This window comes from Oreochromis niloticus, linkage group LG3 (genome assembly GCF_001858045.2).
Source record: "Oreochromis niloticus isolate F11D_XX linkage group LG3, O_niloticus_UMD_NMBU, whole genome shotgun sequence".
In the NCBI taxonomy this organism is placed as follows: domain Eukaryota; kingdom Metazoa; phylum Chordata; class Actinopteri; order Cichliformes; family Cichlidae; genus Oreochromis; species Oreochromis niloticus.
The window spans coordinates 20,555,069-20,573,608 of record NC_031967.2 but is presented as its reverse complement, the minus strand read 5'-3'; the positions used below and the strand labels follow the sequence as shown (position 1 = coordinate 20,573,608).

Genomic DNA, 18,540 nt, shown 5'->3' with positions numbered 1-18,540 from the left:
AGCTGATAGCAACGACTTAAAGTCAGCAGAGTTACATTAGGAAGTGCTGGTATAAACACCAACAAATACTTTTGCTGTCTGAGTGTAAAGATCTATATTGTGTAAAAAAATAATTATTTGGTATAAAAACATGAAAAAGCTGCTTCATGATTCATTTAATGTCAGATACTTTTATTGTAGTTTTAGTGTATCTCTCTTGTATTTTAATCTGAAGCTGTGAATGTTATTTTTATTTTATTTTAATGTTGTTTGCTGTTCTCACTTTTTCTGGATTTTACATAGTTTTTCTTAAAGTTATTTATTTTGAATGTAGAGCACTGTGATCAGCTCTGTTGTTTTAAACATGGTATATAAATACATTTGACTTTGACTTCACCTTTTCTTGTATTTTAATCTGAGTAAAGATTTAAGATTGTTTAGGCTTAAATAGATTTTCTTGGCTTTATGATTTGCTTTAAAGCTTTTATTGGAGCTGTGTTGTGATACTACCTTTTATTTTTTCAGTAGGGCGCAGTGCTCTCCATTTAGAAGTACTTTGAGTTCATGTATTACACATATACACATTCCTACTATTATTAATTACTAATTATTGAAGAAAGAAAGGTCGCAGTGATATTTGTGTCCAGAGTTCTGTGAGTTGATGATCCAGTCATGGCCTTTGATGATGTTGAGCCATCACTCGCTGTCCTGTGTTTGTCCCACATGTGGCTTTCTAGAGGAACAAAACACAGCTGGGTGCGAAAACATCGTCAGTATAAACTGTGAGGTGCAGCTCTGCATTATTTGTCTGTTTGTTTTTAAAATATTATTACTCCTCCATCCAGAAGCAGACCTGGACAGATCACCATTGTGTCACATGACTAAGTCACAGAGACACACAAACATTCAAAAACAACGGCACAGGAGTTTTACTTTGTTTGTTGTTAGACTAGAATTATTGTCATTGCACATATCACAAGTAAAAGGCAACGAAATGCAGTAATGTTGTTGTTTTGTAGTATCTTATAATCCACTATACAGGTTTTGGTGTTATTTCCCAACATTTACTGTGTAACTTTTATGAATTTATGAAGATATTGAATTTAACTGTAGTGAAACTCTAAACTCAGAGATCCTGGTCTAACTCTACAGATCTCCTCTGGAACCAAACTTTATTTTTTACTTGGTTGAGAAAATACTCACATAAACATAAATTAATCTATGATAAGGAATAATAATACATATATATTTGAATTTTAGTCAATTTAATTCATCAGTGTTGTAGTGTTTACATGTTTTTAAACTGATGCATCAAGAAACAATACAATAAAAAACCAACTCACACATATTCAGTAAAATTTATCAGGAGCTGCAGCTACGTCAAACTGACCCAATCTGATTTTGTAATTTCTCTTTTTTCTCTCTCTCTCGTTCCTTTCCATCAGATGAGCATCTCTAACATTACCTGCTTCACACTGCCTGACCTGATGAGAGAGGCTGCACGTGCACATTGATGCACAACTTTGGTTTTCATCAGCGTGCTGTACAATATCAAACAAAACTGGAAAAATGAGCACACAGAAAAACGTATTTGCTCTGTCTGGTCTGTTTCCCAGACCTGTGATGATAAAGGATAAAGATTTTACCTTCAGAATCTGTCATTTAGGACAGTCTGTTACAGAAGTAGAAAAATCCCTGTCTGTTGGACAAATAGCTGTAACTGTGCCCAAATTTAAAGCCCCTTAACTCCCATCTTTAAATTTAACAAGACGTTTAAATCCACTTCTTCAAATTTAGAAATTTGGCTTGAGGAGACGTTCCAGCTGAAAATTTAGACTTCAGTGATCCATCCTTGCAGAACGGATCACTGTTCTGTTCAGCCATCAGGGGTTTTCTGAGCTTCCTGCTCGAAAATGAAATGCCCAAAATAAACTAATTATAAACTTTCTCAAAAAGGAAGATTTTAAGCCTAATTTTCAGGTTTGGCCACATTTCATTGACTCATTTTATTAGTGACTGGTCTGCTATATTATTCATCTTCAAACTGAGCATCAGGAAGAAAGGTGATTGGATGTGACATGGCTGACAGGCTGGTCTGAGTTATCTGGGTTTACTAGTAAAAGACCAGAAGGAGAAAATCCCCAGTGAGTGGCAGTTATCTGGGTGAAAATGCCTTGTTGATGTCAGGAGAATGAACAAACTACTTTAAGCCAACAGTTTCAGGTTTTGCCAGGTTTTGGAAGCAGGACTCAATAGCAGGACTTTCTTAGCAGAAACAGGGAATTTTTTACAAGTCAAAATGGTGAGAAAAAAAAACAGTTAAAAAAGTGACATCCACAGCAGTGTAATCCCCAGCTCCTGGTCTGATTCTCCAAATACAAAAAAACCTCCTTCCACAGCTTTTCCAGAAGTATTTACAAAACGTCTCTGAGCTTTCCCCTCCCCAAGATTCCTGGACAGAAAGGAGAAAACAGGTAAGTAATTTTCACACACAAAAAGGAACTGAGCGTGTCTGATATTTGGGCAGCAGAGGAGCAACAGTGGATTCATTAAATGCTTCTTCTTGGCTTTGCTGCTGCAGCTCTCCTCACTGACCTGTAAGACAAACACACAAAGAACACAAATGTCCAAGTTTCAGGATGTTAGACATTTAATAACTTGAAGAATAACTCATCCTGCACAGAAGCATAATTACCAGGAAAGCTTCCTAATGTGACTTCAGAATAAACTGCTGCATCAGCTGCAGGACTTGATTTTCCTGTGAGTGAAAAGAAGATTTTAAGACCAGATAAACATGTTGAACAACATTCACTGGAGGTGATGGCAGACTTTGTTTACCTGCTTTTTTCTTGGCTTTTTCCTTTTTGGGGTGTTTGACCTCAGCATACATCAGACTGTCCTCTAAAAGAGAAGTCAGAGCTCAGGATACATTTGATCAGCAGGTATATGACACAGAGCTGTTGGACACATGTGGATTTAAACTCTTTACAAGGCATTTAAAGAAACTGAAATAAAAATCAACTGTTAGCAGCGACACTTCAGCTTGTGTCTTATCTGTGTGTGTGAGTGGATGGAGGCTAATAAACTCTGGCTGTCTGAACTCAGATGCATCTGATACTCATTGCACTGACCTAGTGTGTTGAAATCCAGCTCTCCCAGGTACTCATTGCCAGACTGTTGAACTACTCAGTTGGTAGCATCACTAAGATGACCTGACTTGTGTTGTTTACGTACTCACCTGCTAAACTAAGCAGCCTTACCTACCGAGTCTGTTTTCTTTGTCTGAGATCCATTCTGTCACATCAGGCATCTGCAGAGACTTACCTGAGAGCTGAGTCATACTAAGTTTTGGATTCATGGAGCTTTTGACACACTAACCTGTTAGCAGAACTAAATCTGTCCATGATGGAGACCTTTGGAAAAAATCACCTGTGAACTGACTAAAATGATTGTGAGATGATCCTGTTAAACCTTCGAGAACCGATCTGATGAAGAGACTGAACTCAAACCTTGGAAGAAACTGTTTTTATTGTTCTTTGCAAACATTCTGACCTGCTGTGTTTTTTGAATCACTCATTACATCTGTTCCCTTTCACACAGTCTGTCTGTGTTTGAGTCCTTTGAACGACAACAATAACACACATCAAGAGTATCAGGCTAAATAAATACCAGACTTAATGACTAACCCAACAAAAACCTAACTGACTGCAACACTTCTTGTGTAAGATAAAACTGAGAAGGAGCAAGAAACAATAATATAACATGTATTTCAGAACTGGCATAAACGCATAAAAAAAATCTATTTAATTTGGAGACATACAGATGGGTCATAGTGTATATAAAGCAGACAAAATAACACAAAACTCTCTGTGACTGTACCTGCAGCTCTTATCTTCACTTCAGAGTAAACAACAGTTTCATCTGTTTTATGATGCTCCCCTGTGAAGATGATCAGATGAATCCATAAAAGACAATCATACTCTTTTGAAACATTACTAATGTTTCTAAACCGTGTTTTTGTTGGCTGTTTTTAGTTATTTATTTATTGTTTACATTGCATTTTATTTGTGTCCTCACGTTTCTTTCCAAAGGTTTTAATCTCAATAACAGAGTAGGTGACATCTCGGTGTTCATCTCTTCCTAAAATGAACATATTTTTAGTTGCAGGATGAAACATTTGTGGATTCTTTCAGTCGAGTTAAAGAAACATTCAGGTTTGTAAAATCCTGTTTATGTCTGATTTTATGTGCATGTGTCAGTGTTCTTTTAAAACCTGCTGAGCACAAACTGAACCTAAGAACTGTTCGTGTTAATGAAGACTGAATGAAAAGTCAATATTAATATTGATAATATTATTTAAATGGATTAAATACTGACCATGTTGAAGAGAGCCGTACACATGAGTTTCATCCTGGTTGACTCCATGATTTGTGGAGGAGCCCGGACTGTGACTCTCAGACTGGATCGACCTAAAACATGAAATAAACACAATAAAGTCAAAAGTAACTGATGTTTGTTTAAAATAATTATAAAAAGTATTTTACCAACCTGATGAAGCAGGAATCTGTGAAAGAGACAAATGTTATTACACATGTTTGTCATGTATAAATTGTTCCACTGATATTTAGTGTCATGAGATCAGAATACATGTATATGTGTGAATAATTAAAGTGTATGTAGTAAATAAACTCTCTAATACAGCATGAAAAGAAGAGGCTCTTACACTTGGACTGTCTGCAGCGATACAACAAGAGCAGGAGAATAATAATGAGAGAGACTCCACAAACCAGTCCAACCATCAACCACACAGGAGATGAACTGGGTCCAGTTACTGTAACAACAAACAATATCAAGAAGTATGAGAGCACAAACCTCTGCCAAGGCAGCTCACTCTGTGATTATTTACTTTTAAGGGAACAGTATCGTAGTTTCTATGTATTCAATTGTTTTATTTGTACAATGAGAAGTTTGTAGTGAATAAAATACAATCACTTCTTTGGTGGTTGTATTTTATATTTGATATTACAAAACATAGTTTAATGACAGTTATTACAAAATAGACCCAGGTGGCTTCAAACATTAAAAGAGATAATATGATGTTATTTCTCAGTCATGAAACTCATTTACAGAAACAAATCAAATGTTTTGCTCCTGCTCACCTTTAACTGACATCCAGCTCTGTGCTGACTCTCTTCCTGAGTACTGACACTTGTAGAAACCTTCATCAGACTTTGACACTGCAGAGATCTTCAGCTCCCCTCGGGGATCACTTTGAATAAGTTTGTCATTGTGATAGAAAAACACATTGGAAAGTATTTTTTGTGTTTTCAAACTGCAGCTCAGACTAACAGAAGCTCCCTCAGTCACAGGATGAACAGGACTCACCAGGATAGGAACATTACCATCATCTGTGAAACAATCACACACAATTGTTTCAGTCACATCAGCTGGTGAGGACTCTTAGAAAAAGCTGAGACATAATAACAAGAATAGATTACACAAATGTTGCTTTTAGGATGAAGATCTAATGTCATATTTAAAAACTGCTTCATGTGTCCTGTTTTTACCAAATCATTTCTATAGGACTTGTTTTGAATTGTGATCTGTAAAATGAAAAACTGCAACTCTTAATGTCTTGTTTATTGTTCATGTAAAAGGAATGAGCACAACAAATGCTATATTCAGATAAGTCACGGCAGTGCAATACAGTCTCCTCAGTAAATGTGCTGCACTCAGCAACCTGAAAAAAATAGCCTCACTTGTTTTTCAATAACAGAACCAATAAGAGGTCACGGGGTTGACGTGGTTATGTTCAGATTACATGTCAACACAAAAACTTCACTAAACCAAAACGTTCTCTTGTTTGACGGTGGAAGTTTTGACTGTGATGATACGTTAAAGTATGGCTTACCGCATCATCGGAGAGGATGTTTATTGCAGTATATTGAAAAAAAAAAACAACCCAAACATTTAAAGTATTTCAAATTCCAGTTGCTGCAAAGCTGAAAAAGTTTCCACTTCACAATCTGCAATGTCAATGTTAATGTTTTAATGTGACTGTAGTAGTGAGGTGTGTTTTCAGCACAGCCGCAAGAGGAGAGGTGGAGGAGATTAGGTCATGGAGCTGTGCACAGTGCAAGTGACTCTGCACCAGAGATGGCCACACAACTGCTGTCACGAACGTCACACTCACTGTCATGAGACATTCTCGCAAAAAAAATCACGGTTTTAGTAACGCAGCGTTCCTACGGAAAAGTAACGGTAATCTAATTACCTTTTTGCAATAGTAATCCCTTACTTTACTCGTTACTTGAAAAAAGTAATTGGATTACAGTAACGCGTTACAAGTAATGCGTTACTGCATTCAATGACTGTATAATGCTTTTATACAGTCATTGGTGCAGATCAACAATGGATAATATATCGAGCGCGGAGAGAGTATGAGCGTGCAGCGTTTAAAGCGTGGAAGTACTGACCTTATTTTGAGTTTGATTCCATAAAAAGTGACAAAAACATTAGTGTCCGTTGTGTGTGGGAAGAAAACTTCTTTTTACAGCGAAAAAAACCCCTAAACTTCCGAGCAAGCACCGAGTGCACTATGACGTATTGGGAAATTCACAGAGAAACTCGTGGATTCTTGAACTGACCGCTGCAGCACACCTGCACCAGGGTAAACCTCCGCCTAACCCAGTCCTGCTTTACAGGTGAAAATAGAGCAACAGGACCGCTAGTCTTTGACTTTATTTATTTTCTGCTGTGTTTTACTTGCATCTATTTGAAAGACTGAGTGTAAACACAAAAAAATATTTTATTTTATGTGCTGGAATGTGCAGAAAATAGGTTTAAATGTTAAACAAATTTCTTCCAGTCAGAGAATGTTGCATATAATTTAATTTTTGCTTGATGCATAAAGTTAAAAGGTTAAAACTAATAAAACAAGTTTTAAAAAGAGACTTTCCCATTTGATTACATTTTGTATGATGGATTATGCAGAAAAAGTAGAATTGGGCTGAAAGATCTATCGCTTTATCACCTATTCAGGTTGTAAATCGTGTTTTTAAAAAATAACTAAGTAACTAAGTAATTTATTACTTTTGAAAATAAGTAATCAGTAAAGTAACAGGATTATGTTTTTGGGGACGAAATCAGTAATTAGTTACTGATTACTTTTTTCAAGTAACTTGACCAACACTGCTCTGCACTCAGGAGAACTCACGCACAGCACCACCCACTGCACTTTTTTACATGATGATTCTCAGTAATAACACTGAGGACATGCTGAGATTTTTAGTGGTTTTAATACAAAAGACATTTTTTGGTGTCTACAAATTTTGACAAATTGTATTATGAAAATATGTGAAATGAGAACAACCAAGAATATTTTAATCCTTTGGTGCCTGAAATTGTCTGAAAATCTCATTGTTTGTTTTGCCACATAGAATTACTTCACATACAGCAAATCTGGGACAAATGTTCATGTGACGTCTAAATCATTCAGATCCAAGAAGTAAATGTATAATAACATACTCTGTACAGTGATGTTGACTGCACTGCTGAACTCTCCTGATCCAGACTCACACCAGTACACTCCAGTATCTGACTCTGATGTGTAGATGTTACATGTGGATCCAGTCATTCTCCTACAGTCAGAGAGTCGGCCGTCCTCAGAGAACTTCCTCACTCTCCACTCAGTGAAGTTTCCCTCACAGGTCAGTGAGACAGAGTCAGAGGTGAAGTGTTGCACTCTGTCAGGACTCACTGTGAGAGACGCTGCTGAATGAACATCTGGAAACAACATGCAGTGAAGAGACAAAGCTCACAGATGTTAGGATTCAAAATATCACAGTGAAAATATTTGTGTGAAGATCAGTGATAATAATTTAGTAAGATTCAGTTTTTGTTTCGTCAAACTGTAATTTTAAGCTTGAAAACTTTATTATAGGGTCAATGGTCCAGAATTATAAGGGGGGGGGAGAAAATAAATATTAAACATAAAAAGAATAAAATAATATAAGCAAATAATTTTTTCCATTAAAAACAAAAAACACATCTATACTAATGTTTCCACAGTGTTGGTGCTCCTATTAAACCCACAATAACTGTAAATAAATCTATGAATGAGATTTGATAATACAACAGATTATCAGACAGTTAATATCAGCAAACCTTTTGTTTGTTCTCTTTGCTTCTACAAATACTGACAGCATTCAACTCTGGCTGGCACAACAGGAAACCAGGGCTCAGTTTTGACTCTGGTCTTTGACACAAATGAATACATTAATACATTAATACATTACATTCTGCTCTTTCAAAAACTTTCCATTTCTCTTAAATAAGAAAATCTAATTTAAGATTTTGTCTGCACAGATGTGCTCTAGCTTTGACATTGGCAGATTACCGTTTGTGTGTCTACAGCAATGTGAAGGGTTTTTTTTTTTTTTTTTTTAAAGTCTCCAGCACTTCCTTACAGATCATTCTGAAGTTTTGTATTGGCTTAACATTGAACCATAATTGATCTCATATGGCTGATAGTTAATTACGATTAACTGCTTAATGTCACGGCCAGCGAGGCGAGCTGTGTGGAATTTGGAAGACCCAAGATGCAGGCACTAGTGATGTTAGTGGGCTTTTGAGGAGGAATACAAACAGAAATGGCAAAGGTGTGGACGGAAACTAAGCAAAACATAAACTGAGGAAGGCTAACAAAACACAGACCTGAAATGGTGAAGCAGGGAGACGCAGGTAGATGACACAGAATGAAGCAGGGAATGAACACAGATGACAGACAGAGATAACAGACTAACCAGCAACAGTCAGGAAAACACACAGGGATTAAATACACACAGCAGTAATCAAGGAATGGGAGACAGGAGAGGAACACACCTGGGAGAAATCAGAGACAGGGGAAACGTAACTGAACACACTCACATGCAGTAGCGGTTTTAGATACGGGCGACACGGGCGGTTGCCCGGGGCGGCATCGTGATGGGGGGCGGCATCACGGGCATCGGCAAAAAAACCCCCCCCAAAAAAACCATGCTCGTACTCATGCTGCCCCGACGGCAGCCAGCGCATATTGGGAATGTCATAGGCACCAATCGGTTTTCTATCGCCCATTTGCTGGAAGTAAGGGCGCCCTTCGTTTGCGAGGTGCGCCTGCTGCTTGCGGCGCAGAGAGGAGAGGGCGGGGCAGCGGGGGATTCTCTGACCGGCTGGAGCAGCATCTAATGACCAACTCGCAAAGTAAAACAAAATAAAAACAAACCAACAAACACAAAAACAGCAGACATCATGACACAGACTTATAATTTGCACCGATGTTTTTTCGAAATTCTATACGCGAAAAGTGAGCGCGAGAGCCCTCGGTGCACCTGCTCGCTGCTGAAGTCAAAGTAAACTTTATTGTCATCTCTGCTACATACAGTCCAGTATATAGAGAGACGAGACGACGAGGCTCCAGTTACAGCAGTGCAAGTAAACAAACAATAAATATAGTAGAGTAAGAAAATAAATATACACTTTAGGACTCGGGGTAAAGGGATCAATAACAAGTTAAAATTTATAATTTACAGTTTGATGATTTAAAGTCTCACACATAACCCGTCGAAAGGGGAGGGAGACCTGCTGCTTCCAAATAGAGGACATTTCATTCATAATGTTGTAAATCCAAGCCCATTATGTATTCATGATTTGAATCCTGGGTTGTGTGAAATCCCAGAAATAAACCCCAGACAAAGTTAATCTGTGAACTAAGGTGTAGGTGTGTTAGGTTATGTTGTGGTGATCCTCTGGTTGAGGGATGGGTGTTCATACTGGAGTGCAAAATTAAAACCAGTGGAAGATGGACAAGAAAAGTTCAAAGCCATCAGGTGCTCAGTTTAGAAAAAAGAGAAAAGAAGAGGAGAAACGAGCAAATGATACAGGTAAGCAGATGTGTCATTGGATAATGGCAGGTCATCCTGAAACAATCAGAATCAGAATACTTTATTAATCCCTGAGGAAATAATGTGGGTTACAGTTGCTCCAAGAAGAAATGGTAAAAATAGTAACAGTAACAGACTAAACTCCAAACAATACATTATGTTACAGATTTTAATATTAATTAGTCAATTGTTGATTTGTCCTGTTCTCATTGTATGACGAATTATGATGGCTGTTTGGTAGCCGTTTGCATACTATGCATACTCTCTCTTCATATGTGTGTGTGGACAACATTTTTATGTTAATGTACAATCCTTAACATGTTTTGTGTGTGTGTGTGTGTGGGGGGGGGGGGGGGGGGGAGGGGGGGAGGGCAGAGGGAGTGTTCGCACAGGGCGCCAAACAGGCTAGGATTCCCACTGCTCACATGAGACAAAGACCTTCAGAATAAAACAGGAAACTTACAGACACAGAGAACCAGACAAGACACTGAACTTAAGTGACACCATGGACAGACAGAGGGGACACAGAGAAGTGAATCCTGGTGAATAAAAATGATGACCTAACATGAGCTCATTGAAAGGACAGAGAGAAACAAACTGACCTGCAGACCAGACAAACTCTGGTTGACTGTGATCAGTGGGATACTCTGGGTCTCCTCTTCCAGCTCTGCACACATATCCTGCTGTGTGTGTCTGTCCATGAATGATGTAGGAGTCCTGTGCAGTCCCACTGCCATCAGGTAGCAGCTCATAACTGGAGGATTTCTCTGATAGATCAGGAACAGCTTTATACCAGTAGAAGCTCCATCCTGCAGACGGATGTTCAACCTGACAGTTCAGAGTTACTGAGGCTCCAGGACTCAGCCATGATGGAGACACAGTGAGGACAGGACGGGGTTTATCTGTTCAACAAAGATTTTCTCTCAGTGAACATGTAGTACAGTCTCTGAACAGTGAGCTCAGTTTATACAAAGAATAATAATCTCAGTCTATATGAACAGAAACACATTTTACAAAGTGTTCAAACAGCTTAAAGCAAATATGACTTACTGCCAGAAACTGTCAGTGTGACTGAATCACTCCACTCTGTTGTTTTATGCTGTGAACTTTTCATTCTGCCCTTACAGCGATAGTTTCCACTGTTGGATGATGAAGCAGATCTAATCCTGTATTCATTTTGATTTGGAGGTTTTATGGTGCTGTTTGTTTCCCACTCATAATCCCACTCAGTGTCTCCTCCATGGATCTCACATCTGACAGTGATCGTCTCTCCTCTGTATATCTCAGACCAGTTTGGATACAGAGTCACAACAGGCCTGTTTGAGACTGTTAATGTTCAAAAAAGTACAATAAAAACACATGAAGGACAACAGGTTAAATTACCATCAGATGTAGTGCTTTGTAGGAAGTTACATTTAAACTCACCAATCCTGACTGACTCACTGTCCTCTGTGTAGTAAACTGGTTCTCCTCTTCCTCCTCTGCAGCTGTAGACTCCTCCCTCTGAGACACTGATTTGTCCATTTGTCAAAGCTTCATAAGATTTCCAATCTCTGTACCAGTAGTATTTCCATCCAGATGATGATGATGATGATGATGGGTTCACAGAGCAGGTCAGGGTCACACTGCCCCCTACTGGAACAGCTGTCCTATCAGCTCTCAGTTCAGCCTTTGGTTTATCTGCAGTTCAGTTTAGAACAAGAACATAAAAGTAAAAATGACTGAACAGGGCAATTTAAAGAACTGGATGGAAACATGTGAATGATCAAATCTTATGAAACTTTACTGGTGAAGCTACAGCATTCCCGCCCCATATTGCAGTTAATTTCATCAAATAATAAAATAAACATATTCTTTCTACCTTTCTATCAAATCATATGTACATACTTACATGTACATAGAAACAGATGTATATTTAAATTAATTTGTTGAATGACAGATTTTTTACATTAATGACTGATTTCCGTAAATCTTCTAATGAGTTAAAAGAGTTGTGAAAATTAAAATCTCTGAATTTACCAACATTGCCAAAAACAAACAAATCAACTGCATCAAATACAGCAGAGCAACAAATGGATGTAACTTTTGTTCTTAGTGGATGTGGTGGAGCAGCTGAAACAGGTTCAGCATTTGTTCTGCATTTAATGTATTAGAGCTGCACAGCAGAGAAATTACTCTGAGATGTTTTGTTCTCTTCACTGTGAATAAAAAAGCTGCTTTTCATGTTTTGTTGTTGATAACGTTTTACTGAGCTGCACAAAAGAAACAGTTACAAATTTGCAAGAAAAACAAGTGTTTTAACTTATTTTGATAAAATGGATAATCTGGGTGAAACATCTCCAACTTACATGATACAGTCAGTGTGATGGTATCACTCCACTCTGAGAAGAAATAGTCCCTTCTGCATCGGCAGCTGTATCCTCCACTGTCAGACTCAGTAACTGTGATTCTGTATTCACTGGATGTTGGAGGTGTGTTTAACTTGGCTGGTCTCCATTCATACGTCCACTGAGCTCCTTCACCTCCCTGAATCTCACATCTGACAGTGACTGTCTCACCGCTGTATATCTGAGTCCAGGGTGGCTGCAGGGTCACAGTGGGCTTAATGGGAACTGTTCACATAAGCAAGGGGAGAAAAGAAGGCATAAAAAATTGTAACATAAGAGTAGCGTGACCACAAAACACCCAGCTGTTGTTTATAAAACACAAACAAATTCAGTTATGAAAATATCATCAGGCTGTTAAAAGATTATAAGTGGAGCATTAAAATTTTCATTGGTATGATTTATTCACAGATTTATGTGCATAGACTTAGTACATGAAGCCTGTTTTGACCTTGGGAAGGCCTTGGCAAATAGGGACATTTGAGTCTCACGTAACACCAACATTTAGATAATAAACAAGGATTCAATTTTCTACTATAAAAGTTTAATTTTATTCTGGCAGAAAATGTTCACATTAAATTATATTTTTAATATTAATAAATTTTTAACTGCCCACAACACTGAACCTAAAAAGCTGTTAAGAAAATGTGTGAATACAGTGGGAGAAACAATCATTTGAACCCCTCCCTATTTTTTTTTCTTACTTACAAAGAAACAAACAGTCTCTACTTTTCTGTGGTAGTTTCATTTTAATGGGGAAAAACTGAATATCTGTCATGGTCCCTGGGAGCAGTGTTTTTGTCATCAGGATGGTTCACTGGTTACTCGCTTGGGCGGAGCCACCTGCCCCCACCTGAGCCTCATTCGCTGTCAGTCACAGCAGACGATTTAAGCCAGCGCAGACTGCTATTCGTTGCCAGTTCGTTCAGCCACCTACTGTGGTCTCCGTGCCATCCTGCTCTGGATTCACTGCTCATTGCTTACTTTCCCCAGCACTGGCTTTTCCATTCTTTCTCCATTGCCTTTTCCCATTAAGGAAGTCATCAATCAGTCCCTGTGCCTGCCTGTCCTCCTGTCAGTCCTGACGTTCATGAGTACTCAAGGAACCATTCCTCCCCTCATACTCACCCTCTCTGGATTCTTCCATGGCCTCCAATGCCGCTGAAGCTCTTCAACCTGGCCCTGCATGTAAGCCAACTGCACTGTCCTACTTTCCTGATTCACTTGCTGCTTTACCTGTAAACTGATCGTTTCTCCCTTTTTTGCAGACTCCCATGACTCCGATCACAGCTTCTCAGAACAGCCTTCTTCATAAACTGTTCCAGTTTCCTCATCACCCCTGTTTTTTCTTGTTTTTTGCCTGACTCCTCTGTAAACAAAGTCTTGCATATAGTTCTCAGTGAGTGTAATGAGTCTGCTTTTCTGTCCCGCCTTCGTTCAAACCCAGGTTCATGACAATATCAGCCTAAAATCCAGTTTAAACACATCACACAAAAGTTATGAACTGATTTGCATGTTATTGAGTGAAATAAGTATTTGATTCCCTACAGCCCAGCCAGAATTCTTGCTCCTGTGGAGAGATGTGGCATATAGCTCATTATGAGTATAAAGGTCCACAGAATCATTTTCTTCTGTTCCAAGTTTGCAGGCACATGTGCAGTCCCGTCTTAAGTTTTACAGTGAACATAACGGATTCAGAGGAGGATTGGGGAAACGTGCAGTTGTCCAGTGAAATCAAAATAATATCTTTGACATCGACTAGACCCGCTGTGTTTGGATATAAAGAAATGCTTAGTATGTTTCAAAGAACAACACGTTGAGGACCAGAGATGGGCAGTAACGCGTTACTTGTAACGCGTTACTTGTAACGCGTTACTGTAATCTGATTACTTTTTTCAAGTAACGAGTAATGTAAGGGATTACTATTGCAAAAACGGTAATTAGATTACCGTTACTTTCATGTAGGAACGCTGCGTTACTGCGTTACTAAAACCGTGATTTTTTGCGAGAACGTCTCATGACAGTGACGTAAGCGAGTGCGACGTTCTTGACAACAGCTGTCTGCAGATCATAATATATCAAGTGCGGAGAGAGTATGAGCGTGCAGCGTTTAAAGCGTGGAAGTACTGACCTTATTTTGAGTTTGATTCCATAAAAAGTGACAAAAACATTAGTGTCCGTTGTGCGTGGGAAGAAAACTTCTTTTTACAACGAAAAAACCCCTAAACTTCCAAGCAAGCACCGAGTGCGCTACAATGTAATGTGAAATTCACAGAGAAACTCGCGGATTCTTCCACTGACCGCTGCAGCACACCTGCACCAGGGTAAACCTCCGCCTACCCCAGTCCTGCTTTACAGGTGAAAATAGAGCAACAGGACCGCTAGTCTTTGATTTTATTTATTTTCTGCTGTGTTTTACTTGCATCTATTTGAAAGAGTGAGTGTAAACACAAAAACATATTTTATTTTATGTGCTGGAATGTGCAGAAAATAGGTTTAAATGTTAAACAAATTTCTTCCAGCCAGAGAATGTTGCATATAATTTAATTTTTGCTTGATGCATAAAGTTAAAAGATTAAAACTAATAAAACAAGTTTTAAAAAGAGACTTTTCCATTTGATTACATTTTGTATGATGGATTATGCAGAAAAAGTAGAATTGGGCTGAAAGATCTATCGCTTTATCACCTATTCAGGTTGTAAATGTGTTTTTAAAAAGTAACTAAGTAACTAAGTAACTAAGTAATTAATTACTTTTGAAAATAAGTAATCAGTAAAGTAACAGGATTACTTTTTGGGGGAAGTAATCAGTAATTAGTAACTGATTACTTTTTTCAAGTAACTTGACCAACACTGTTGAGGACACAGGTGGAAACATGCTTTGGGATATTTTTCACTAAGGGTCGAGGTCATATACTGTACACGAACCCTTCATCTAGCCAGAACACTGAAGTCGTGGACAGGTCTTGCAGATTCACACTGACCCAAAACATACCACCAACTGAGGAAAGGAGTGGCTAAAAAAGAAGCATATTAAGGTCATGGGGAGGCCTAGCCAGGCTCCAGACTTCAGTCCTACAGAAATCCTGAGGAGGGAACTGAAGTTCGCAAGTAGCAGCCAAGAAACCCAAAGGATTTAAGGATGGAGACATCAGTTGCTTTGTAGATTTATTATAAGATCAGAAGAAAATCAATTATCTCTTTTTTCCCAACTCTGTACCTGTGTGGCCTTAATTCAGCTGTCAGACTGTCGGCCAGTTTATTTACACTGGAAATAATGTTGTGGTGTAAGAGGGCATATTAATGTGTGTCACAATTAAATCTCTAAGATGATGTAAATATTTGAATGAAGATGAGGCTAAACTGACATTCAGACTCAAAAATTAAACTAATTTATTATAAAGTGAAAGTCTGATTGTAATCTGATTACATTTTATGTTGAGATGTATTCACAGATTGAGGTTCGGTCATTAAATTATGTTAAACAACACATATAAATGTAAAATCAGTCCAGATACTTCTTACCTTCAGGATTTTCATAGATGACTGTACATGGCACTAAAAATTGAATAAAATCTCATCAGACATTATACAGCTAATACAAATCAATATGAAATTAAACTTTTTTCAGACACCTTTTTAGATGAAACAGTAATCACAATATGTGTATACTCCTTAAACAACTCTCACACATTTGGCTTAAACAGTCACAAAATATCACAAGTCTGCTTTGTTCCAGCTCTCAGGTAAACAGGTTAAAGCAGTGACACACTGTAATTCTCACAGATCAGAAACATTTTCATTAATCGCTGCCATTTGTTACGTACTTGTATTTTCATGTGTTTGTTCTGGGCAGGTAATATCTGGTTATGTTAATTCAGCTGTGCCAGGGCTCTGCTCCGATTGGTGCGTGGATACACCGGCCCGACGCGACTGGTTCCAGCTGGAGGACCCGCCCATTAAAAGGAGGCTGGAGCGCTACGGCTTGAGAGGTCCTCGCGTCTCTCCTCATTAGCCAGCAGCGTAACTGTGGCAGCCGCTGGCTGCAGTGCGGCTTGAAAGTGTTGGAAGTGGAGTGGGTAGGGGTGAGCTGCCGTTTCTTTTGATCACCCGTTTTTTCTCCTGTTTTGAATTAGTTAAGGAGGTCAGACTCTGTCTTTATTTTTGACTTTGTTTTGGTAAGGTCAGGGGTGTGGGATTTATGTAGATTTGTTTTGTTTATTATTTTGGCCTTGGCTCACCCTGAAGTGTTGACACTCCCGTTCTGTTGTTCCTCTTTTATTTATCACCTTGTAAATAAATCACACTTTAACGAACGGATTTGTTTCCTGTGGCTGCTTGGGTCTTGGGGGGGAAGCGAGTGCCTCGCTCATGTTATGGCCTGGCCCTAGACGGGTCGTAACACATTCAAACAATGTCAGACGTGTACTTACAGAAAAAGATGCAGAGCAAAGAGTGCCCCATCGTCACATCCAGCCTGCTGCTCTCTGATCCACAGAAAATCAAACAGTTTTAGTTTGCAGGAAAAGGAGATGTTGGGTTTAACATAGATATGACAAAAGGTTTTTTTTCTTTCTACAGTTTCTTCTTCTGATTGGTCTGATTGGTCTCTCTGTGCTTCCTTTCCTTTCACACAAACCTCAAACAGCTCTTGTGGCTGTGACTGCAGCAGTTAGGTGACATGTTTAACTTCCTGTCCACTGCAAACACAGAAGCTTGTTTCTTGAGTGGGTTGTTTCCTTTCTCTATGATATACAAAGGTTTTACCTCAAGTCAGGAGACATATTTTGCCCGTTCTTTTAATTATTTTTGCATCCTGTGGATCATTATCATGCTCCAGTATTCCTCTCCTGGCAGACTGGGAGCCATCTTTATCCAGTGTTTTGTATATCCACAGGCATTGATGGTGCCATCTATAAATGTCATCTCCCCAACATGCATACATGCATACCCAGCCCCTTGTCATCACTTTCATACCTCCTGGACTAGTTGTATTCTGGACTCATCTTTCTGACTTCATCTTTTCCATCTATCTGAAGTCTGACAGTCAGATTCTTCAGTGGTTTTTTTTTTTTTTTACTGTGGAGTCAGGATGCAGACAGGCAGTTTGACACAGACAAACTGTATTAAGATTTAGCATGAAATAACATCTGATGATCTTATTTTCTGGTTTAATTCTGGTTTTAAGCTCAGCAGAGCCTCAAACAGAGGAAATGACTCACTGTATGGTTGAACTGAAACTAAAGTCCGACGTGCTTTGACGTGTATGTGCAGATGCACACTGACCTTAGCATCTGACTACATATAAAACACAATGAAAGAAAACAGATGACATGGAATAACATCTGAAACACTGTAATAATGATGTTTGTGTTGGACACATATGTATGTATGTATATAGATGGTACTGTGCAAAGGTTTTAGGCAGGTGTCAAAAAATGCTTGTAAACAACAAATGCTTTCAGAAATATAAATTATTGTTTATTGGCTCCAAATGTGTTCTGCAGTAGGACAATGACAACAACATACAGCTAAGTCATTAGAACTATCTGCAGTGTAAAGAAGAACAACAGGACCCGAGCTGAAAGGACAGACCACCCGCAGGGGCAAGGGAACGTTTTTATACATATATTACAAAAAACAACAACAAAAAACATCCCCTCTCACCCCATGAGGGTGATCTGTCCTTCAAGCTCGGGTTCTCTATCAGAGGTTTGGGAGCTTGAGGGTCCTGCACAGTATCTTAGCTGCTCCTAGGACTGTGCTCTCCTGGACAGAGCTCTCCGATGTTGTTCCCGGGATCTGCAGGAGCCACTTGCCTTGCTTGGGAGTCACTGCACTTAATGCCCCATTTACCACTGGGATTACTGTTAGCTTCACCCACCACATCTTCTCCAGCTTTTCTCTGAGCCCTTGGTATTTCCTCTTGCTTCTTGTATTCCTTTTTCCTGATGTTGCTGTCATTTGGTATCGCTGCATCTATCACTACGGACACCTTCTCCTTATCTACCACCACTATGTCCGGTTGGTTAGCCACCACCATTTTGTCCGTCTGTATTTGGAAGTCCCACAGGATCTTAGCTCCATCATTCTTGATAACACGTCTCACGTCAGCATGGGCGTCTCCCATTTTGACTTTGGGTCTTCAGGCCATACTCAGCACAGATGATTCTGTATTGGTTATGGCATTCCTTGTATGCCCTGCCTGGTAGCATCTTGCACCCTGCTGTTGTGTTGATATAGGCAGATTTTTTT

At 38.9% G+C, this 18,540-nt stretch overlaps 1 protein-coding gene and 1 long non-coding RNA gene across 3 annotated transcripts in view; one reads left to right on the top strand and one right to left on the bottom strand.

Moving 5' to 3' along the window:
• The window catches only part of LOC109198185 (low affinity immunoglobulin gamma Fc region receptor II-b), a 997,390-nt gene that overhangs the window by 906,862 nt on the left and 71,988 nt on the right, over nt 1–18,540 (top strand). The window lies entirely within an intron of this gene.
• LOC112846491 (uncharacterized) overlaps nt 1–18,540 on the bottom strand; it is a 161,832-nt gene that overhangs the window by 128,911 nt on the left and 14,381 nt on the right. The gene's annotated exons all lie outside the window — the stretch shown is intronic.